The following is a 24,444-nucleotide window of genomic DNA, read 5'->3' as shown; positions in this document are numbered from 1 at the left end:
AACCAATTGCCAAATTGTTGATACTCCCGCTCAGAACTGGTAAGAAAGGCTCCTGAAGCTTTCCCCTGTAAATATAATCAGAATCAGAATCAGAAATACTTTATTGATGCCCAAGGGGAAATTATTTGCGTTACAGGTGCTCCTTGCAAGAGTGGAAAGGTAAGTGAAAATATAGAAATTTAACGAGTATTTACAAATATATAGTTAAAATAAACAGGACTATTAACAAAAAGTAAAAGTAAAAAGCACATAACTCAGTTATCTGTTACAGTGTGAATTATTTGCACAGAAAGCACAAAAAAACAGTTGTGTATGTACTGTCATGGATTAAATACTTTCAGCATTTCAAGTACTGCTACTGAAAGGGCTTGAAATACCACCAATCCATCCATTTACGTCACACAATACTGTCTACCTCGGCTAATTAATGTGCTGTCCTTACATACTAAAAGGAACCCCATATTATTTACATTTCCACAGTCAAGATCATTCACACTTGTGTCTACGCTCGTTCAGTAACCACCCTACACACCCTGTGTCTGGCTTTACGAATTTGAACATACAAATAGAGCTCTGAAAACTAGTTGTGTATGTATTGTCATGGATTAAATACTTTCAGCATTTCAAGTACTGCTACTGAAAGGACTTGAATACCATTCCATGCATTGACGTCACACAATACTGCCTGGCTAGGATAATGTAGTGTTTTTACATACCAAAAACATTGTCCAGACCACTTATGTACCTCCACAGTCAAGAGCATTCACAGCTGTCCCTACACCCATACAGTAATTATTCTACTCAACTTGTGTATGACTGTAGATATTTGAACATACAAACAAAGCTAAGAAGCGCAGTGTAATCATCAGCCGCTCCCCAACGGAGATACAATCCCGGTAGTTGGCGTTCTGCCTCTGGATGATCGGACTGACAAGTTCCTTCAACAAATGAAACTGGACAGGAAAGAGTCGAGCAGCAGTATTCATGATTTCACCCATTTCGTGCGGTTTCTCCTTATTTTTCCTCTCCGCGTCTTCCTCTCTTCTTCCACAAGCAAAAGACCAAAGGCTGACAATGTCAGTGCCATTTGTAACTTATCAGACATTTTATCAGCTACATGAAACCGTCTGTGGCGAGCGAGAGTGGCGGGAAAATGCTAAGCAACCGCTAGCCTCTTTGTTTATATTTAATGCATTCGTCGGACTTCCGGTTTCCCAAGTTATTTCCTCTCACGCATGTGCATAACTGGCCGGTTGGCCGTTGGATGTCGTCTGTGCAGTGTGTTCAAATGTACTGACACAGGGCGATGTGAGGCGACGTAGATAACGGAACAGTTGGCTTCGTTGGCTTCGTCGCCACTAGTTCTTTTGCCGTCGGTTTGGTGTGTCAGGGCCTTTAAACAAAGTGGATGTGGGGCATAAGGTGTCAATTTGCAGAATATGACTGGAGTTAACATTTGTCGATTCAGGTAATAAAATGATTTATGACACACTTTTTAATGACATACTTTTTCATTGTTGAGCATGGGGGAAGGTAGGAGTGATGTGGGAAAATTCTCAGAGCAACTCTGAGCAATGGTGAGTAAGGAAACTTTTATATTAGTGAGGAGGTGTGGTTGACCACATTGCTAGGTATGACGCATTGGTTTAAAAGGTTTAATATGTTGCCCTCTTGTGAGCCTGCAAGGTGTGGACATCCAGTGGAAATGCATCATCTTCATTCATCTGTAATCTCTCAAAACAGATTCTGCAATTTTCATTGTAGAATCTGTCGGCAGTCCTGTGTGAAAGATGACTATGGGGGGGTGGCGGCTGGGTTTTGAGTTTGAACATGCTGTGCTTTAGCCAATCAGAATGGAGGGGGCAGGGGCGAGACGTGCAGGTGTCCCCGGAAAATGTGTACCTACAGAAACAGCAAGCTCCGCGTCCATGGCAACCGTCTCATCAATGTGAAAATTTTTTTTTTCCAGCAGATGTCTTAGTTACAACATGATTGAGCTAACTGGAGTAATTTCACGTCATATCCGACAACAGGAGGCTTTTAACAGATGACGTCCTGATGTTAACTTTGCTGCTGTAGTTAGCTGTCCCTGTCAGCTGCAGCCACTGATGCTTTCTAGACATTGTGATTTCCCAAAACTGAATAAATACCACACATAGCAGCACAAAACTGCTTTGCTAGCTCAGTCATGTTGTAACTAAGATATCCACTGGAGGGGTGTTGGTGGCTTAGTGGAAGAGCAGGCGCCCCATGTACAAGGCTGTTGCCGCAGGGGCCCGGGTTTGAATCCAGCTTGTGGCCCTTTGCTGCATGTCATCCCCTCTCTCTCCCCCCTTCATACATACCTGTCCTGTGCATTAAAAGCAAAAATGCCCCCAAAAAATCTTTAAAAAAAAGATATCCGCTGGAATTTTTTTTTTTTTTCACGGACCGTTTATCGAGTTACAGAGTTACTACAGACACCGCTAACAGGGCTAACAGCTAACGGTTAGCCCAGCTAATTTACAATAACCATGTTATTAATTACAAAACGTGCACACAGAAATAGTAATGTTTGGTCAGTCATTGTGTTTATAGACTTTACAAACATCAGATTAGTCTAAACGGTGATATAGTGACGTGAAAAATGTGAGATCATATCTATATATATATATGTGTGTATATATAGCTAAACTCTGCTTGTTTTCTACCTGTCGAAAAACTATGGGCAGTGCCTCCAGAGGTAAAGGAAGAAAAAAAACACCTTTTTTTCTCCCCCTTAAACCGATGGATTTCCAGATTGTCTCATCTGTAGCGTTTTATTAACTCACAGTCACAGCCATTTCCTCCTCTGCCTAAGAAACTTTTTAGCCTTTCAAAATTCCTCCTTTCTAATCCAACAGTTTTTCACCTAAAGAGCTCTCTTAAAGCAACTCTTACCTTTCTTGCATTTCACACAGCATTTAGAAAAAATTTGAACATCCACAACTCCTGCCTCCCTCCAAAGTCCCATCCCCTTCCTCCTGCAACTCCACCTCCCTCCAAAGGCCTACCACCCCCTCCTCCATTATGTCCTCATTACGTCTATGATAGACGTAGGTGTTGGCAAGGTAATGTTAGATACACGGAAGAGGACAGCGAGTGTAATGTTACAACCAAGACAGTCAAACGCAACCCCGGAGTTTTAAAACTCAACCAGAGTCAGTGATGACTGATGAGTTTTAGAATAAGGTTACAGTGCTAATGTTAGATAGCAGCGTTAACGTTACTAGTAAGTGGAAAAGCACAAGGAAGATAATGTTAATGTTTCAGAGGCTACACTACAGTAGGCTAATGTTAGCCATTAGCAACTGGATGCTGTGTTGTCATATATATTATGAACTGAACTTCTTTGTCATTTTTATGCGCAGCACAAAAACAAAATGACATTTCGCATACCCCAAGCACAAAAGAAACAAAACATCTTAAAACAATTTGTGCAACATATAAGAAAGAACATATAGTGCAATAGTAAGATGAAAAGGATCGACATTTCACAGTCAAAATATCCACATCCTGAGAGCAGAACTGGGAGATCCTCTTCACACCACAGCACCATGAATTGTTTGTGTATATTGCCAGACTGCCACCACAGACCAGACAATGTAGTCACCCTGTCTGCTCTATGTAGTGTTAGCCCCGTTAGCTCAACACCGGAGTCTGACATGTTACTATTTCATGTTACACGAGCGGTTACGTCAGTCGGAGGCCTTCACGTGGGAACGACAGACAGGACAGGAGAAAACTCCAACCAATCATTACATTCCATCCGAATGCAATGATTGGTCGAAGTTTTCATAGAACCATATGAGAATGGCATAATTATGAGTTTTGAACTCTGGTGGAATTCACTTACATTTTAGTGTGCCATCAGCTTTTTAATAGCATTTTAACCTAAACAAAGAAAAGTGTAAAATTTCCAGAAAGGTAGGTGTTGTTTTAAGGGCTAAGATACTTTGTGAATAACTTATATGTATACCACAATTTAGTCTTAACTGTCAGGGGAAATTTTACAAGACCTCATAATTATAAGAATTTATTTTAAAATAGTTGTTTTTTTGTGAGTACTTGTACTTTTTGGAATATTTTAAGAAACCTGTAATTTTATTTTTACTTAAATACTTTTTGCACCGGTGCAAGGTGGATTGGGCAGCAGACCAAGGCGGGGGCCTTGGCGGTCCGATCCTCGGTTACAGAAGTTGGCTCTTGGGACATGGAATGTCACCTCTCTGGCGGGGAAGGAGCCGGAGCTTGTGGAAGAGGTTGAGTGTTACCGGCTAGATATAGTCGGCCTCACCTCGACACATAGTTCCGGGTCTGGAACCCTAGTCCTTGAGAGGGGTTGGACTCTCTCCTTCGCTGGAGTTGCTCTGGGTGAGAGGCGGAGGGCCGGGGTGTGCTTCCTGATAGCCCCCAGACTCTCTGCCTGTACGTTGGGGTTTACCCCGGTGGACGAAAGGGTTGCTTCCCTGCGCCTTCAGGTCGGGGAACGGGTCCTGACTGTTGTCTGTGCTTATGCACCAAACAGCAGTTCAGAGTACCCACCCTTTTTGGAGTCCCTGGGACGGGTGCTGGACAGTGCCCCGACCGGGGACTCCATTGTTCTGCTGGGGGACTTCAACGCTCACGTGGGCAATGACAGCGGGACCTGGAGGGGCGTGATTGGGAGGAACGGCCTGCCCGATCTGAGTGGTGTTCAGTTATTGGACTTCTGTGCGGGTCGCAGTTTGGCCATAACTAACACCATGTTCAAACATAAGGATGTCCATCGGTGCACGTGGCACCAGGACAGCCTAGGTCGCAGGTCAATGATCAACTTTGTAGTCGTATCATTTGACCTGCGGCCATATGTTCTGGACACTCGGGTGAAGAGAGGAGCAGAGCTGTCAACTGATCACCACCTGGTGGTAAGTTGGATCAGATGGTGGGGGAAGACGCCGCGCAGACCTGGCAGGCCCAAGCGAACAGTGAGGGTCTGCTGGGAACGCCTGGCGGAAGAACCTGTCCAGATGATCTTCAGCTCCCACCTCTGGGAGAGCTTCGACCGCGTCCCGAGGGCAGAGGGGGACATTGAGTCCGAATGGGCCTTGTTCCGCTCTGCCATTGTCGAGGTGGCGGTTGTGAGCTGTGGCCGCAAGGCCGCTGGGGCCAGTCGTGGCGTGGCGGAGCCGTCAGGCTGAAGAAGGAGGCCTACAGGGCATGGTTGGTCTGAGGGTCTCCGGAAGCAGCTGACGAGTACCGGCGGGCCAAGCGGAGCGCAGCGGCGGCAGTCGTTGAGGCAAAAACTCGGGCGTGGGAGGAGTTCGGTGAGGCCATGGAGGAAGACTATCGATCGGCTCCAAAGAGGTTCTGGCAAACCGTCCGGCGCCTCAGGGGGGGAAGGCGGCAACTTGCTCACACTGTTTACAGTGGGGGCGGGGAGCTGCTGACGTCAACTGGGGACATTGTCGGGCGGTGGAAGGAATACTTTGAGGAGCTCCTCAATCCCACCAACACGTATTCCAGTGAGGAAACAGAGACGGGGGTCTCGGGGGCGGGTCATCCAATTTCTGGGGCAGAAGTTGCTGAGGTAGTGAAACAACTCTGAGGCGGCGGAGCCCCGGGGGTGGATGAGATTCGTCCTGGATATCTCAAGGCTCTGGATGTTGTAGGGCTGTCCTGGCTGACACGCCTCTGCAACATTGCATCGGGGCAGTGCCTCTGGAGTGGCAGACCAGGGTGGTGGTCCCCATTTTCAAGAAAGGGGACCAGAGGGTGTGTTCCAACCACAGGGGGATCACACTCCTCAGCCTACCCGGTAAGGTTTACTCCAGGGTACTGGAGAAGAGGGTCCGGTCGATAGTTGAACCTCGGATTGAGGAGGAGCAATGTGGTTTTCGTCCCAGACGCGGAACCGTGGACCAGCTCTTTACCCTCACCAGGGTGCTGGAGGGGGCATGGGAGTTTGCCCAACCAGTGCACATGTGTTTTGTGGATTTGGAGAAGGCTTACGACCGTGTCCCCAGGGGCATCCTGTGGGGGGTGCTCCAGGAGTATGGGGTTGGTGGCCCCTTGCTAAGGGCCATCCAGTCCCTGTACCAAAGGAGCATGAGTCTGGTTCGCGCGGCTGGCAGTAAGTCGGACCTGTTCCCAGTGAGGGTTGGACTCCGCCAGGGCTGCCCTTTGTCACCGGTTCTGTTCATAACTTTTATGGACAGAATTTCTAGGCGCAGCCGAGTGGTGGAGGGTGTCAGGTTCGGTGACGGGAGGATCTCATCCCTGCTTTTTGCGGATGACGTGGTCCTCCTAGCTCCATTGAACAGTGACCTCCAGCTCTCGCTGGGGCGGTTCGCAGCCAAGTGTGAAGCGGCTGGGATGAGAATCAGCACCTCCAAGTCTGAGGCCATGGTCCTCAGCCGGAAAAGGGTGGATTGCCCACTCCAGGTCAGGGGGGAGGTCCTTCCTCAGGTGGAAGAGTTTAAGTATCTCGGGATTTTGTTCACGAGTGAGGGCAGGATGGAGCGGGAGATTGACAGGCGGATTGGGGCGGCGTCAGCAGTGATGCGGACGCTTAACCGGTCCGTTGTGGTGAAGAGGGAGCTTAGCCAGAAAGCCAAGCTCTCGATTTACCGGTCGATCTACGTTCCAACCCTCACCTATGGTCACGAGCTCTGGGTAGTGACCGAAAGAATGAGATCGCGAGTGCAAGCGGCCGAAATGAGTTTCCTCTGCAGGGTGGCTGGGCTCAGCCTTAGGGATAGGGTGAGGAGCTCAGACATCCAGGAGGGACTCGGAGTAGAGCCGCTGCTCCTCCACATCGAGAGGAGCCAGTTGAGGTGGTTCGGGCATCTGGTAAGGATGCCTTCCGGACGCCTCCCTTGGGAGGTGTTTCAGGCATGTCCAACCGGGAGGAGACCTCGGGGCCGCCCCAGAACACGCTGGAGGGATTACATCACCCGGCTGACCTGGGAACGCCTCGGGGTTCCCGCGGAAGAGCTGAAGGAAGTGGCTGGGGAGAGGACTGTCTGGGCTTCTTTGCTGAGGCTGCTGCCCCCGCGACCCGGACCCGGATAAGCGGAGGACGACGACGACGACGACGACGACGACGACGACGACTTAAATACTTTTTATCACAAGTATCATACTTAGCTATATTTCAAGTCACATCCATTACTGAGTAAAAGACAGGTACAGAAAGGTGGTTGCATTTCAGGGCCAGGCCTGGTATTTAGGTCAGTGAACAAAACAACAATGCAACAAATTAAAGCTTTAGTTGGTAATGTTGGAGAGCTAGCAAGATTTGAAAGTGGCATCTCCTCTAAGCTCCACCCCCTCCTCCCCCTCCCGTCAGTGCTCTGTCCAAAGCCACGGCCCCCACAAGCTTGAACGCGCATCCTGCAGTAGGAGTCAGACTCAGCAGGGCAGAGGAGAGCCGAGTAAAATAACAAATCCCCCCGAAGCAAACAAATAAATACCTGTCCAACAGAAAGACAGCAACCTCTGCATCACTCTTCAGGCCCTTCAGCTCCCTCAGTTGTCTCCCCCGTTCAAAAGCTGCACCGATGTTAACATCTGGTTTGTCCTCTTGCTTTATCCAAAGCCTTTTTCGTCGCAGCCTTTTCTGCCTCCGACTTTCTTTTCTCAGCCTGTTTAGCGGGGCGAGCCATTACAAGTAACACTGGAAGTGGTACTTTTGGCTGCATTTTCTCTGCCATTGTTCAGCAAACTTATTCTCCTGCTAACTTGGTATTTCTGCTGAGGAGTGTGCTGAATATTTCCGGCAATGGTGACACATGATGAGTGCACGCAGGGAGGAGGGAGGGAGGGACGGAGGGGGGCTCAGGCAGGACGAGACATGAAGGCATCTGATTGGTTCTTTCCATTCACACCAAATGGCAGGGATTGGTCAGAGCAGGGGTGTCACTAGACTTAAGACTGTGCTGGGGCACAGAGAATGCATGCGAGCATGCAAAGTGTGCGAGCAAAACATTTTTTAGCACTTATTTATAACAAAAAAGCTTAAATAGTGCTTTAAACTATACAATCAGATCAGATTATGTTGTTGGATCTTTGATTAACCACCTGAATGAACTGATGCATTTGGCCTACTTGTGCACTTGCAAAATCGAATTTGGGGCGACAAAACCAGACATTTTTAGCCATTTTTCTGGTGACAAAACCGGATATTTTAAGCCATTTTTCTGGTGACAAAACAATATAAGAACCATGATGGAAAACATGTGGTTTGTGCCAGGCAAACATGATTGCCAGTATTTTTTCATTATTGCAAGAAATTCCATTGACTGATTCACAAGTCAAAAATGTGTTTTATCTGAAAGAAACATGCAATATTTACAGTTTTTATTTACAGTACTGTATTTACAGTACACATTTACAGTGTGATGGGATGACAGCACAATGATGTGTGTGGTATCACATGAAAGCTCTGCTCCTGTGCTTTCATTTGATATGCGTGGCATTTCTGTGCGAGCCTGCATTCGCGAGTAATCCATCCAAGAGTAATGTGTGTGCAAAGCTGTATGAAAGCTCTGTTATACATAATTTTAGTGTATCTTTTTTTTTCGTTGTAAAAACATTAGACTACCGACAAGTGCTTGGTCTTGTAGGAAAGCTACAATTCTGCTGTTTCACGTGATATGCGTGGCTTCTCTATGACGCACGGTCGCGGAGAAAATCCACAGAGAAGAACGGGTGTGAATTTGGACGCGCTACGCGTCGTTCGGGCTCGTAGCCATGTGCACACTGTGTACGAGGAGTGAATGGAGTAGCACATGAATGAATTACCATGTTAAGTAGCCATGTCTGCACTGTGTATGCTATGTGGAGTTAAAACCCAAAAGTGAATTTTTTACTGGTGAAATTTTTCCTGGGGCACTGCAGATCAATACTGGGGCACGTGCCCCAGTAAAATCTGTCTGGCGACACCAATGGGTCAGAGTTTTACAGGCCTGCAATTTCCACAGAGGTCTGATTTTTTTCATTCCTTTTTCTGAACACATTGGGTCTCATTCATGAAAAGTGAGTAAATCTGTGTGTAGATTTGCACATAAAAGCCTACACTACTAAAAGCCTACTCCGGATTCAGGAACGCCACGGGAAACTCAGATTTGATCGTAAACACTTGTGTATGATCATGCAATTAGCATAAATCCCCGCCCATGAATAGCCAATGACCACCATTAAAGGAGGTGTAGGTGCATCTAGTCGACCTGTCAGTCATGGCGCAAACAAAGAAAGAGAGAGAAAGAAAAAAGAATTTTTCTGAAGCGGAGATCAAATAATTTTGGGTGAAGTGGACTTAAGAAAAAACATTTTATTTTCTTCAGTTAGACGTTAGTGTTTTGTGTTTGTCTTGTCATTTCCTGTTTTATTTTGGTATTATCCCTCCTGTGTCATGTCTGGTGTCTTTACTTCCTCCTGTGTGATTGCCTCCCTCCTCCCTAACGTGTTTCACCTGTGTCTCATTAACCTGCCTCCCTGCAGTATATATGCCCTCTGTTCCCCTGTCTCCGTTGCCAGTTTGTTATCGATTCCAGAGAGAGATACTTACCAGCATTTTCTGCCTGCCTTCCTGTGAGAGATCTGTTTGTGACCCGTTTCCTGAGACCTGCCTGTTCCCTGTCGGTACCGTCACCAGTTCCCTGTTCATCCTGTGTATGATCCTGCCTGCTCTCACGGTAACCCTGTTTCATCTGCTCCTCATCTGTACCTCTGCCAAGATTCCTGCCCAACCTGTGTTTTGACCCTGCCTGCCTTGTTAACCGTCCTCTGCCTGTCTCTAGTCTGTACCTCTGCATTACTCTCTGGATTCCTGGTTCTGACTCTGCCTGCCTGACCAACGTCTCTCGTCTGACCCTCCCGCTGGATCCCCAGCCTGTTTCCTTCGGGCCTGCCAGCTCCCCAGGAACCCCTATTCAGTATTATTGAAGTGTTAAATAAACTGTGTGTGCGTACTTTGAATGTGTCTATCTGGTCGTGCTTTTGGGTCCAACCTCCTGTGCTCAGTTCTGACACTACAAACTGGCCAAAAAAATGGCCCAGCCGACCCAGAAGCCGTTTGTGCTGCCCTCGTTGCCTCTGCTCAGCACATTAACCATCAGGACGAGAGAATCAACCTTGTTTGTCACAAGCTATTGGAATTGCAGACCCGGCAGGAGGAAATGATGACGTCATTTGGCTCCCAGTTCACTCAGCTGGTGGAACAGTTGTCCAGACGGCAAGGTGAACCTCCTCAGTCCTCTCCAATTTTCCAGGGCCTTGACCCAGATCTTCCAGCACACAACCCCCGGACGTGAGGCAGCCCGGGCATTGGTACAACTGAGGCAGGGGAGAGGTAGAGTTATGGATTATGCCATTGAGTTCCGCACCCTGGTGGCCGAGAGCTCCTGGAACCCCCCCACACTGTTCGACGCCTTCCTCGAGGGTCTATTTGAGCCTCTCCAGGACCAGCTGGCTCCACTGGATCTCCCTCCGGACCTGGATTCCCTCATTGAACTGACTATTAAGATTGATAAGCGCCTTTCTGATCGAGAGAACGAGAGATCCAGAACCCGTTTCCAACGTCCTCCTCCACTCCACCAGGGGCGCTCTCCGGCGTGGCTGTTCCTCCTGTTTCTCGCCCCTTGTCTGTCTCATCGGCACCCCCTGTGGCCCCAGAGGAGCCCATGCAGGTCGGCTGCACCAGGTTGACCGCTGAGGAGCGCCAACGCCAGATGAGGGGGGGACTCTGTCTCTACTGCGGTGAACAGGGTCACCGAATTGCTTCGTGTCCGTTAAAAGCCCAGGCTCACCAGTGAGAGAGAGGGCACTGGTGAGCCGCACTGTGACTGTTTCTAATCCTTCTTGTTTGCAACCTCTAGTCACCTTGTCCTCCCCCTCTGTTTCTCTCCAGCAACCCGTGTTAGTCGACTCAGGGTCTGATGCTAACCTTATTGACCCCTCCCTAGCCAAGAAGTTGGATCTCCGCCTGTTCCAGCTCCAACGTCCCATGGAGGCCTGCGCTCTCGATGGAAGGGTCATCTGCCGAGTTACCCACCGGACTCAATCATTCACTCTCAGGTTCCCTGATCAGCATACAGAACTTTTAACCTTTTATGTGTATTACTCCCCTATGCATCCCCTCATCCTGGGCCACCCGTGGACTGGGAAACAGGACGGATCCTAGCCTGGGGTCCTGGTTGCTCCCGGGCCTGTGGGGTGGTTTCCCTACTTCAGTCATCGCCGCCCGAAGTCTCCTCGCTGGTGCCTCCTGGTGAACCTGTGGACCTGGAAAAGGATTTCCCTGCGCTCCATAAGGTACCCTCTTGTTATCATGACCTGAAACAAGTTTTCAATAAGTCTCGGGCTACTGCTCTCCCCCCTCATAGACCCTATGACTGCGCCATCGACCTTCGCCCCGGGACTTCCCCTCCCAAGGGGAGGCTATTCTCTCTCAGGACCCGAAACCACCGCCATGTCCAAGTACATCGAGGAGTCCCTGGTTGCTAGTCTCATTCGCCCCTCTTCTTCACCTGCTGGCGCCAGTTTCTTTTTTATGGACAAGAAGGAAAAGTCTCTACGTCCATGCATTGATTATCGAGATCTCAACAACATCACCATCCGCAAAAGGTACCCCCTCCCTCTCATGTCATCGGCTTTTGAACTGTTACATGGTGCTAAGATTTTTACTAAGCTTGACCTTCGTAATGCCTACCACCTAGTAAGAATAAGAGAGGGGGATGAATGGAAAACCACATTTAACACCCCTAGCGGTCATTATGAGTACCTAGTCATGCCGTTTGGTCTCACCAATGCTCCTGCAGTTTTTCAGGCCCTGGTTAACGATGTTCTCAGAGATATGCTCAATGTTTTTGTGTTTGTTTACCTGGATGACATCCTGATCTTCTCCACCGACGAGTCTTCCCATGTCCAGCATGTCCGTCAGGTTCTGGAACACCTCCTCCAGGACCAACTGTTCGTTGCCTTGCAATTCGTGGTGGAGGTGGACGCTGGTGGAGCAGCACTGATTGGCAGCACCTGTGAGCATGGGCCCTGCTAGAGTGGTCAGTTGGTATCTGCTCCAAGAATTGGCATGCCACGTTTGACTGATCTGGATAGGGCCCGTGTGATAGGGCAACTTCAAGCTGGTGTTTGGCAAAACCAAGTTGCGGCATTTGAAGGTCAAGTTCCATATAACGGGGGATTTCAGAGACAGGCCGTGGAGTGGGCGTCCCAAGAAGACGGTACTCCAAGAAGACCATTTCCTCATCCTGTCAGCACTTAGGAACAGTAAGCAGTCTTTTACAGATTTGCAGTCAAGGTTTGCAGGACGATATGGCCGACGGCTCTATGCCCAGACAATCCAGAACAGACTGCACGCAGAAATCTCATAGGGCTGCCAGGAGGCCTGCCATGACTGCCCTTCGCTGTCAGGCCCGTTTGAGGTTTAAGCTGGTGTCGGCAACACGTGCACCGGAACCTGAACATTTGGAGGAACATTATGTTCAACGATGAGTCCAGATTCTGCCTATGACAGTTCTATTGTAGGGTCAAAGTGTGGAGAAAACGCAGAGAACACTTTGCTGAATGCTGCACCAATAGACAAACATCTTTTAGTGGAGGCAGTGTGATGGTGTGGGGCGGCATCTCCCTCACTGGAAAAATGAGGCTTGTCATCATTGGAGGCAATCTCAATGCAGAGAGATATTGAGATGAAATTCTGCAAGGAGTGGCAGTCCCATATCTCCACAGTCTGGGACCAAACTCTATCCTCCAAGATGACAATGCTTGTCCCCACAGAGCGGGGTTTATCAGAGACTACCTCCAGAATTTGGGAGTGGAGAGGATGGAATGGCCTGCCAGCAGTCCTGACCTCAACTTCATTGAACACTTGTGGGATCAGCTTGGGCGTGCTGCTTGTGCCAGTGACCAACACAACTACGTTGGGATGCCATCCCACAGCAGTGTGTGACCAGGCTGGTGACCAGCATGAGGTGGTACCCGGCTGTTGTGGCTGTGTATGGTTCTTCCACAAGCTACTGAGGCTCCTGTTTGTTAAATGAATACATTGTTAAAAAGCCAATATGTCTTGTTTCTTCACACCTCAATCATCCAATCCACCAAACAACACCGAACAAGAGTCAACAAATTTTTCATGGGCGCAACCCACATACTCAGCTCTGAATGACCCATAACTAAGGGTGTCACAGGTTCTGCTTATATTCTAACTGTAGTCCCCCCACTGCGGGGAGAGAAGTCATTACCTGTAAATGGCAAAGAAAATATTTATGTTCAACACTTTCTCCAGTTGCTAAACTGCACTTCTTGCCAAGGCACACTCACCAACCAAACAGGAAATAAACTCGTTCCAGTGTCACATTTCAATGACATTAATTAGAAACAGTCAGGTTTGTTTGTAACACACTGGAAAAACAAAGCAGAAACTAAATCTGAAGGGATCTTAGAGGTTCAGGTTATGCAAAGCACCTGGTTATGGGTCTTAAAGTTCCTGCAGTGGAAAAGGTCAAATTGAGGTGCTGAGACAGACAGAACAAAATGAAGTACAGCAGACAGAAATGAACAACAACCTGACCTGCCCATGGGCTCTCACACTCATACAGCATCCACTCATCACTGCGTAAAGTGTTGTGGAACCACATGGCATGGTCCAGGGAGGCTGAGAAGTGCGCCCTGTAGTTGGGATAAGGCAGCAGCGCCGTGCCCAGGAATGCAAAGTCTGATACATAAGCAGCAACGCAGCAATGCAGCTTCATGTTGCCTTCACCTGCATAAACACACAAATAAAATGCATCAACAAACGCTGTTTGGATTGTATTTTACATGGTATATTTATTTTCATATTGCATATATTTGGGATTATTTTATTATTTGCATAGCACTGAAATTATTTGCTACTACCCTCACAATCTGCCCTATTTCTTTATCTTGATTATATGTAATTGTGTTGTATCCCTACTTTGGCTGCTGCAGTCATTCAGTATCACAGATGACTCTCAGCTTACTGTTTCATTTAAACTCAAGAATTGGGCAAATATAACACAATGTTTAGGAACCATGCTATTCATTTCTGAGAATACGTTCCCATTACACAGTGCAGTATGGAGACGATTTAATATTTGTAATGTAATGCAATGCAAATGTGCATTAAATGCATTTTACCAATATATAATTGTGCTCGCACCCAGAACAGCTTCTTCGGCTCACTTGCAGCATGTCTGTAAAAATGTGGTGGGTTGACTGGCTTTATCTCAATGGGGACCTCATTAGCCAGCAGTTTGTTAAGGCCTTGTCTTGATTTATCCGCCAGGTCTGGTTTACTGTCAAACATCAGAAAGAAATACAGACCAACAGGGCTAAACTTCAAATATTCAGTTTATAAAACCATGATAAAGAAAAGCAGCAACTCATCACATTTGAGAAGCTTTAACCAGAAAACATTTGGAATTTTCACTTGAAAAATGACGACAAAGATTATTCGATAATAGAAAATAGTTCAATTAATGTCATGTCGACAGACTAATTCATTATCAACTAGTCTTGGCAGCTTTACCTGAGATAAAGATGAATAAGCTCCTCTACAGTGAGGAGGTCTTCAGGCTGCGGGACCTGTGGCATGGTGAACTGGTGCTGCAGGGGACTTGGCTGCAGCAGTTGGAAGGACGCTTGGCAGATAAATATCGGGTGCCCGTGCTGGATGGCTTTCACAGAGCGTACTGTAAAACTGCGACCATCTCTTGTGCGGTCTACCTGGTACAGCACTGGAACCTTTGGATCCCCTAAAAAACACCCAACAGACAGCTGTGAGGACACAATACCTGTCAGGGACTGACTGTGGCTAATTTACCAGGTCATTCCATTGATTGTGACAGGACTGCAGTCAGAAGATGAGTTAGAATCTGTGATAGAGGCCTTGATGTTCACAAACACTGATAAACTAACTGTAAGGTGAAGCACATGGGTCACTGTAACTGTAACAGTGATCATTCAATCATTTATTGTGTATGGAAAATTAAACTCCCCAAATCACCACCAAGAAAATGGATTCTGATTTATTTCGTAATGATCTGATCAACATAAACGGACCTATTTCAATTCATACCTAATGTACATGATGCCTGGGACTTTTTTAACACAGAGTATAATGAAGTGCTTGACAGACATGCTCCATGGCAAATGGTTAAGGTCAGGGGTGAACATCTACCCAGGATCACCCCTGAACTTATTAGTCTCTTTAGGCAGAGGGATAAAGCATGGTCAACTTACCGTAGGACGAGAAACAATGCTGACTGGGAAGTGTATAAGCAACTTAGAAACCAGAGTAAAGTCAAAACCCGTAATGCCAAGTCTAATTATTATAATGATTGTTTGAACTCTGATTTCAAAAATCCAAAACAATTTTGGCAGAAAATTAAATCTATTTCAAACACCAAAGAAAAGCATACTATTACTCAAATAAGAGTTGATGATACAATTTTACACGACTCTTTCTGTTGCTCAAGCACTAAATCAGCATTTTTCTTCTGTCTGTTTTACTCTCCTTCGTGTTTTATATACCAGTGACTTGTGTGGTAACACTCCACCTTCTTGCAGCTCTTCTTTCTCATTCAGAAAAATCATGCCAACTGAAGTACTGAGTGCCATTATGGAATCCAATGGAAACAGTAGTGCTGGACTTCACGGTCTAGAAAATAGATATATTAAACTAGCTGCCAATGTTCTTATGTATCCTCCTGCAGATTTATTTAATCTCTCACTTTTAACAAGTGAATTACCTATCATTTGGAAATCTGCATGAATCACTCCACTCCATAAAGCAGGAGATGTTCTTGACTATAATAATTATAGACCTATATCTATTACTTGTTCAATTGCTAAATTTTTTGAAAAACTGGTCTATTATCAACTGTCACAATACCTCAAGACTAATAATATTCTATCACCTTCTCAGTCTGGCTTTAGATCCAATTGCTCAACAACTACTGCCTTGTTGAAAATAACGAATGATATTTTTACTGCTGCAGGTATAGGTGAAGTTACTGGTGCAATATTCATTGATTTAACCAAAGCATTTAATTTTGTTTACCGGTTACTTGTTATTAGATAAGCTTCATAACATAGGTCTCTCTAGTAATGCAATTTTGTGGTTTAACTCCTATCTCCATAACAGGAAACAATGTGTTGTCTTAGATGGTAAATGCTCTGACTTGTTGGTTCAGGAAAGGGGTGTGCCCCAAGGATCAACCTTGGGACCCCTTCTTTTTTTCTTTATACGTTAATGATTTACCATCCATCCTCATTAACTCCTGTGCGCAACTGTATACAGATGACATTTACACATCGAAATCTGACTTATCTGAAGTTCAAGCCACCCTTCAATCTGACTTCAATATTCTTGAAGATTGGCTCTTGCACAACAAACTACTTCTTAACAAGAACAAATCTTTCACCATGATCTTTAGCACAAATTCCAAATTGAAATCCACTGCAGGCCCTTGTGTTATATCTTGAAAAGACGGTACTCCTCTGCAGAAGGTTGATAAAATCAAATATCTTGGTGTATGGCTAGATCCCACCTTATCATTTAAAACGCACATTGATCATACTGTACGTAAGGTTAATTGTCGAATTAATGTACTACATAGGTCCAGAAACTGCTTTACTCGTAGTGTCCGAAAGAAACTTGTTAATCGACTTATTCTTCCAATATTAGATTACTGTGATGTTGTGTATATTTCTGCATCTAAATGTGTGCTAGCTCCCCTTTTAAATGTGTATAATAGAATCTGTAGATTTATACTTGAATGTCCCTATCATACTCATCATTGTTCAATGTACCACACTCTTCAATTTCCATCTTTACATATAAGACGACAGATTCACTGGCTGCAATTATATTTAAACATATTTACTTTAACTACCCCCCTTATCTTAAACAATATTTTGTCCAACTTACCTCCAATTATCAAACCAGACACTCCACTCAACCTTATTTTTCTGTTCCACGTACTAGTAAATCAATTGGTAGAAAAGCATTTATGTTTAAAGCTCCAAATGATTCGAATCACTTCCCTGTGGGTATTAGATCTTCTTCACCCCTAAGCTGTTTTAAACAAGCCCTGTCTTTCTATTTGGAAACAACTTGTTCATGCTTTCATTGAATCTGTCATACCTTATTGAACATCTGTGGTTGCAACTTGTTTGAATGACTTCTGTTTGTTTGTCCTGTCTTGTTATATTATTTTCTATTGCATTGTTTGTATTGTATTGTATTGTATTGTATTGCATTGTCTCTTATTCTGTTGTATTGTTTAAATGATGTGTGTGGGACCCCCTCGAAAACGAGTTGTGACAACTCAAGGGGTTTATCCCATGAATAAACAAACTTTAAGCCTGTAACAGCTGTTATAGTCTTCTGTAGGTTCATTCATTCTATCAAAGATCATTTGCATCAACTATGAGCCTGCTTTTCAACATTTGGTTTGCACCATTGTTGGCCAGCACTTTTAAAATGATGCTAAATCTTACCTGTTCGTACAAAGTAGCAGTGGAGAGAATGAGCATAGACATGATCTCCGACTGATTTGGCAGCAGCAACGAGGGCCTGGCCAACTATTGACCCCCAAACAAACGCTGGGTGCGGGGCACCCAGTGGTGCGTCCCTCTGGGGAAAAATAGCAAAGCAATTTAATTGCATGTAAAGCAGTCCAACAAGGTGATGCTTTGACAGTAAGGGTGATCAATGCTGTGCTGTGAGTATGACTTTACCCAAATTTATTGGATTCAAATACAGCAACCACAGATCCTGCCACTGTGAAGTGAATAATGACACTGTGCCAGAGAGGTCTTGTCTTTGCTTCATTAAAACTACATAACTATTTCACAAATAAAAAAGATGAAGAGGTATTTATTCAGACCTGCCCTTTTCATTGTAACACTGATGTGTTAAAATGTCAGCTGTATTAAAATGTACCTGGTTGAGTTGCAGCTAATTTAAATTATTCTGGGACATTTTAAGACCCTGCACACATACGGTACACGCCCACAGGTGCTCTGACTGCAAGGCCACCTGTGGCGTTTTCTTGTACTGTTTCATTGTTGAATTGCAGGAATCCAGTAGAATTCTGCTCAAAATGTCCTTGACTTTTAATGTCAAATTTGGAAGTATTCTAATGTACAGTTTTGGAGGTCATAAATAATGCATGAGCACATCCTCCATTTACCACATTCATCTCAGAAAGAAGCTGGCAAGAGATTTAAAAAGTCACAAGTATGAAGAAACAAAGATGCTTCAAGGAAGACTATCTTTCAGACTGACAGCTTTAAGCTGATTGTCTTCTTTGTGTTGTGTCTCTCGTGACCTGATGTTATGGTGTCATTGATTGGCTGTGTTGATTGTCTTCTTAGACTTGTTCTTTAATGTTATTTCCAGCTTTTTACACGCCCTACATTTCATGATGCTGCTTCATGTTTTGCTTTCTATGATATGCTGTGTGTTTAATTTGTTGTATGAAAGCATTCTGATGTTCAGTTTTGGAGGTCATAAATGAATTGGACACTAAATAAATTGGTCAGAGTGACCCTGACTATAACTATATAAAATCTGAAATTATTCTACTGTACAATTTTGCAGAATATTAAAGAGAAATATTCAACATCAAAATGCACTGCAGCACTGTCTTATATATGAATATTTCCCAAATAGGTTTGCTGAAAATTTAGTTTGAAAATTTAGTCCTGTTCTGAATGACACTCACTATGGCCACATAAAATTTAAGTCATTTTACTGTTCTGTTTCAAAGAAACTTTAAGGGAACGTCACCCATTGAAATCTTTAATCAGCCTGCAGATAGCATTTTAAAACATGAGGACAATTTTTGTGACATCAAATTTTCAACATGTTCATCAAATGATGTGTAGGATAATACAGTATCACTGCATTAGGTCTAAATAGTTCAGTGCCACGTTCATTTCTATTTACTCAGTAAATGAACTGAACCTACAGAGTTGTAGCTCACTTGTTTCATTGTATCAACAATACGTAAAAAGCCTCTGTTCAACAGAAATGTGCAACACCTGAAGGACTCATGCTGTGTTCAGGTCACATGGGATGGATGGCAACACTTCTTATTTTAGGCTTATTTCAAAGTGCTTGTTGACTCAAAATTCCCAATGCATGAGCACATCCTCTATTTACCACATTCACCTCAGAAAACTGCTGGCAAGAGATTTAAAAAGTCACGAGTATGAGGAAACAGATGTTTCAAGGAAGAAAGTATATTTCAGACTGACGGGTTTAAGCATATTGTCTTCTTTGTGCTGTGTCTCTCGTGACCTGATGTTATGGTGTTATATTTTGATTGGCTGTGTTGATTGTTGTCTTCTTAGAATTGTTTTTTTTTTCCTTTTAAAGCAATTTCCTGCAGTATACAGGTCACACGTTTACACATGATGCTGCCTTAGTCCTGAGTTTTTTTTATCCACATCAGCTGTTCATGCTTTGCTTTATATGGTAATAACTTTATATGTTATGTGTTTAATTTGTACTCTGAAAGCATTCTAATGTTCCGTTTTGGTCATAAATAAATTGGACACTAAATAAATTGTTCAGAGTGACCCTGACTATAACTATATGTGACCAGGGAGGGGGGTAGATTTGTTCCTACCCAACCCCAGACTACATGGACCCGACAACGCCACTCTGGGAGTTTCACCCAGGGAATATACACTCAATATATTCACACACACAAGTTCTTGGATAAGAAAGGAAGAGCAGAGACGTGCATTTCAAGGCCAATGAGCATAATTTATTTAAGATTGCAAAAGCAATTGATTTAGTCTTTGTACCCTATTTAAAAATGAAGAGACTAATTAGAAAAATATTATTTCTTTATTACAAAAATAAACTTTTAAAATCCTAAAATTGATTCCAGGGATTTCATTACCAGCATAGGGTGAAGGGTGCCAGGGGACCCACAGGTTGGGGAAGTGAGGGGAGAGGGTAAAGGGGTTCCACCACCACCACCTGTGTCATGCGGCTGTTAACACACGTAGCACTGCAAGACAAAAAATGCACACAATTAGCCAAGCACGATAGGATAGCATGCAGTAAAAAAATTACATTCACGCTCACTGTTAGAGAGATAGCACACAGCTTAGAGACACAAGGGAGGGCATGCAAGACAAACCAAGAAAAGGTGAACCCTCCACCCAATCACCCACCGCCCATAGGGCCTAGCAACCCGACCAGCCTGCTACTAGCAAGAAATCCAAGGATACAGGACGTTCAGACAGTTGGTTTAGCGGAAGGATAAGATAAAACACTGAGCACCTGCCAGTGGATATGACTCACGCCACTGCTACAGTAACACAAAATTAACTAACAAAGTAAGATCAAAAAAGAAAAGTTACTCAAACCCAAAATAAATCCACAAATGACCAAAAATAAACACTGATAATCCTAAACAAATTATACAACAAAACATTAAGGGACAAAAACAGCAGTGGCAACAGAGCTCCTCCTCAGACCAATACCAAGGGGCTAAATCATCCGGAAGCCATCGCCATGTTACTTTGTTCCTATTATGAGAATCGCACATCAGTACGCATAATTTGTACATGAATGATAGTTTCTGTATAAGAAGGGCGTACCTTTAAGTTCCAAGTTACACGCAATCAAAGCACATAAGCACGCCACACCTGCCAGCCTGTGTGTGCGCTGTATGTGTGTGTTGGGGGGGGGGGGGGGGGGGCTAACGCAAACACCGGCCAGCTCGAGAATGCCCGCAAACAGCACCTGCAGGGAGGCCAGCGACATCCTATTCAGTCAGCATGCACAGATACATCTACACAGAAGCCAGGTAAAAAAACATACCTTAGTCCAATGTTCACCCTGCGACTGTAGTAACGAGGTCAGGAAACAGCGAGGCAGCGCTCACCTGGCTAACTACGCCTCCTTTTAAGGGACGGCTAGATTGAAAACAGCTGATGTCTGTTTACTTCCTGCCTATGATTACGGGGCGGGACCAACAGAGGAAGCGCCAATCACTACAATCTACCCCCCACTTTCTATCGGCGTCCCGACGACAAGTAAATGGGAGGCTGGGACAATTAATTCCCAAGCCTAGAAATAGCAGTTATATTACCTGACCCTGAGACCTGAGAGGTTGCAGCCCCTGTCCCCCTTCTTGCCATCGTCATGGGAAGGTTGTAAGGGTTGGTGTGTCTCCCTGCTGTCCCACGCTGGCTTCGACGAAGGGGGGCTTCATTTGACCCAGTGCTGCTGGTGCCTTCCATAGGGTCAGTAGCATCGGCGGTTAAGGGAGAGGCCCCATCAACAGTGGGCTCTTCTGATCTGCCTTGCTGGAGGGGAGAAACAGATGGGTCAGGAGTAACAGAAGCCATTCCTTCCCCTGCTGGCCGGGGAATAATCCACCACTCACCACCGTGTTCCTCCTGTTCGTCACTGGTGGTAATGGGTCTCACTGTCTTCACATTGTCTGGCCTACAGGGAAGAGGAGAGGTTAGGGGAGCTGGTCGCAGCAAAGTCCGATGGACATGCTTTACCTTTCTGGGATTATTCAGAGGTGTAATGGAGTACACCGCTCCCCCATTAGAGGGGGCTTTCACCACTTGGTATTTCGTGGGACCCCAAACATCTTGAATCTTCGCCCTGCCTTGCACATTATTAGCACGCAAATAGACAACATCACCCTGTCTTAGGCAGTCTCCAGAAACATGTTGGTCATGCCGTTCCTTCCTGAGGCGAGCTGCTGCTTGGATCCGGTCCTTGGCACCATCAAATGCAGTCTGGAGTCGCTGTTGATGTTCCCGCAGCCAGTCACTAACTGTACCCGCAGATGGTTCCTGAATCCTGCCAAGGAGGAAATCAACAGGAAGTTGGGGTTCTTGGCCAAACATTAGGAGATATGGGGACTCACCGGTGGTCTGATGAGTGGTGGTGTTATAGGAGAAGGTTACATGTGGAAGGTAATGAGGCCAGTCCAGTTTTTTTGCAGGCGGTAGGGTTTGCAACAGACCATGTAGTGTCCTGTTGAATCGCTCGCACTGACCATTCCCCTGGGGGTGGTACGGGGTGGTGTGAGTCTTCTGTACCCCATAAAAGCTACAAAGCTGCTGGATCAACTGGCTCTCGAAGTTCCGGCCTTGGTCGGAATGAATCCTTGATGGCACCCCAAACCTGTAGAACCATTCGCGGACCAGCACCCCTGCCACTGTGGAGGCTCTTTGATCCCTCGTCGGCACAGCCTGTGTGAATTTTGAAAAGACATCCGTCATTATAAGGACATGTTCTCTTCCATCTCGAGCACGTTCTAGCAAGGAAAAATCAATGGCCAGAATCTGGTTGGGTCGAGAAGCCAATAGATGGCCCATAGGCGCTTTCACATTGGGATGTACAGGTTTGGCCAGGGTGCAGCGATCACACCGCTGACACCAGTTCTTAACATCTTGATATAACCCTGGCCAATAACACCTTTGCCTCACCAAATCAATTGTTCGTTCCACCCCCTGGTGCCCATGGCCCTGATGTAATTGTTGGAGGACCTCTTCCCTCAAGGTGACAGGTAAGAATAGCTGATAAACCTCTTCTCCACCATCTGGCCGTAGAACACAGCGGTACAACAGGCCGTCCTTTTCCACCACTCGATCCCACTGACGCACTAGTTCCCGCACTGGTTTTGCAAGGGTCTGGCGTTCCGTCTTGTTGGGGACCCGATCACGGCGCCAAAACTGGAGGAAGTGGCCCAACACCGGGTCTGCATGTTGGAGAGCAACAAGATGGTCAGGAGAATAAGAGGGGAGGACAGACATGGACATTTGGGTCACCTGTAGTTGATCTTTTGTCCTCTGGCACGTCAGGGACTCTGGGAGGGCGGTTCCAGAGAGGGCTGCCTCCAGATCTAGAGGCGCGTGGTGGGTTTGGTGCTGCCGGGAAAGGGAGTCAGCGTTAACATTGGAACGACCTGACCGGTACCGAATTGAGAAGTCAAAGGCAGCAAGCTGGGCAGCCCATCGCTGTTCTGTTGCGCCCAATTTTGCAGTATTAAGGTGACTGAGGGGATTGTTATCTGTCCACACTACACATTTTTGGCCCAGCAAATACTCACGAAATTTTTCAGTCATGGCCCACTTTAGTGCCAAAAATTCAAGTTTCATGGAGCTATAATTGGGCATATTTCTCTCTGACCGGGTCAGGGCTCTGCTGGCGTAAGCTACTGGTCTCACTTTGCCATCCTGCTCCTGGGAAAGCACTGCTCCCAAACCACTGAGACTGGCATCCACTTCTAAAATGAAGGGTAGAGAGAAGTTAGCATAGGCCAACACAGGGGCACTAACTAACCTGGACTTGAGGTTTGTAAAACTCTCCTCACACTCATCAGTCCAAGACTCTCCAATTAATTTCCGAGATGCTCTTTTTGTGCGAGGGTCTGTTAGCTCAGCAACCAGGTAATTAAGGGGGGCTGCAATTTTGGCAAATCCTTCCACAAATCGTCTGTAGTAACTAGCAAAGCCCAAGAATGACCTCAACTCTGTCACACTGGTGGGCCTTGACCAATCTGCTACTGCTGAGATCTTCCCTGGGTCTGTAGACACGCCCTCTTTGGAGATCACATGGCCCAGATAATTTACCTGGGTTTGAAAGAAGCAACATTTCTCCAACTTCACCTTCAACTTCTCTTGTTTCAGGCGGGATAGCACTGAATCGAGACGCTCCAGGTGCTCATCTGCTGTGGAGGAGAAGACAATCACGTCATCCAGGTACAGTAACAGGGTCTGAAAATGTTGGGCACCAAAGATCCATTCCATTAGTCTCTGAAATGTACCTGGTGCATTGCAAAGGCCAAAGGGCATGCGGTTAAATTCAAAAAGACCAAAAGGGGTACAGAAAGCCGTCTTTACCTTGTCCTTCTCAGCCACTGGTACCTGATTGTAGCCGCTTGCCAGGTCCATTGTTGTGAACCACCTTGCACCAGACAGAGCATCCAAGGACTCCTCTATCCGAGGTAGAGGAAAGGCATCTCTGCGGGTCTTGCTGTTCAGCTGACGGTAATCCACACACATGCGCAGGCTGCCATCTTTTTTCTTAACTAGAACAATGGGGGATGCATAGGGGCTGCAACTTTCTCGAATCACCTGGGCCTCTAAGAGCTGGTTAATATGGGCTTTCACAGAATCATAATCTGAGGGGGGAATTCTCCTAAACCTCTGTCGCACAGGCACCTCATCAAGCAATGGAATTTCATGTTCGATAAGATTAGTACACCCCAAATCACCTTCAAAAGCTGAAAAAACTGATTGATGTTTTTTTAGTAGGGACCGGGCCTTGGCTTGCTCCTCCTCTGACAGGTTGCCTAGATCAAGGGAATCAATTAGGTCTGAAATTTTGCTCACCTGGCCGGCCTGAGAACC

General features: G+C 45.8%; 1 pseudogene; it reads right to left on the bottom strand.

Moving 5' to 3' along the window:
* Window positions 1–24,444, bottom strand: part of LOC125886870 (acyl-coenzyme A thioesterase 8-like) — a 44,141-nt pseudogene that overhangs the window by 12,584 nt on the left and 7,113 nt on the right.

This window comes from Epinephelus fuscoguttatus, linkage group LG1, assembly GCF_011397635.1.
Source record: "Epinephelus fuscoguttatus linkage group LG1, E.fuscoguttatus.final_Chr_v1".
In the NCBI taxonomy this organism is placed as follows: Eukaryota; Metazoa; Chordata; class Actinopteri; order Perciformes; family Serranidae; genus Epinephelus; species Epinephelus fuscoguttatus.
This window is presented reverse-complemented; position numbering and strand designations above follow the sequence as displayed.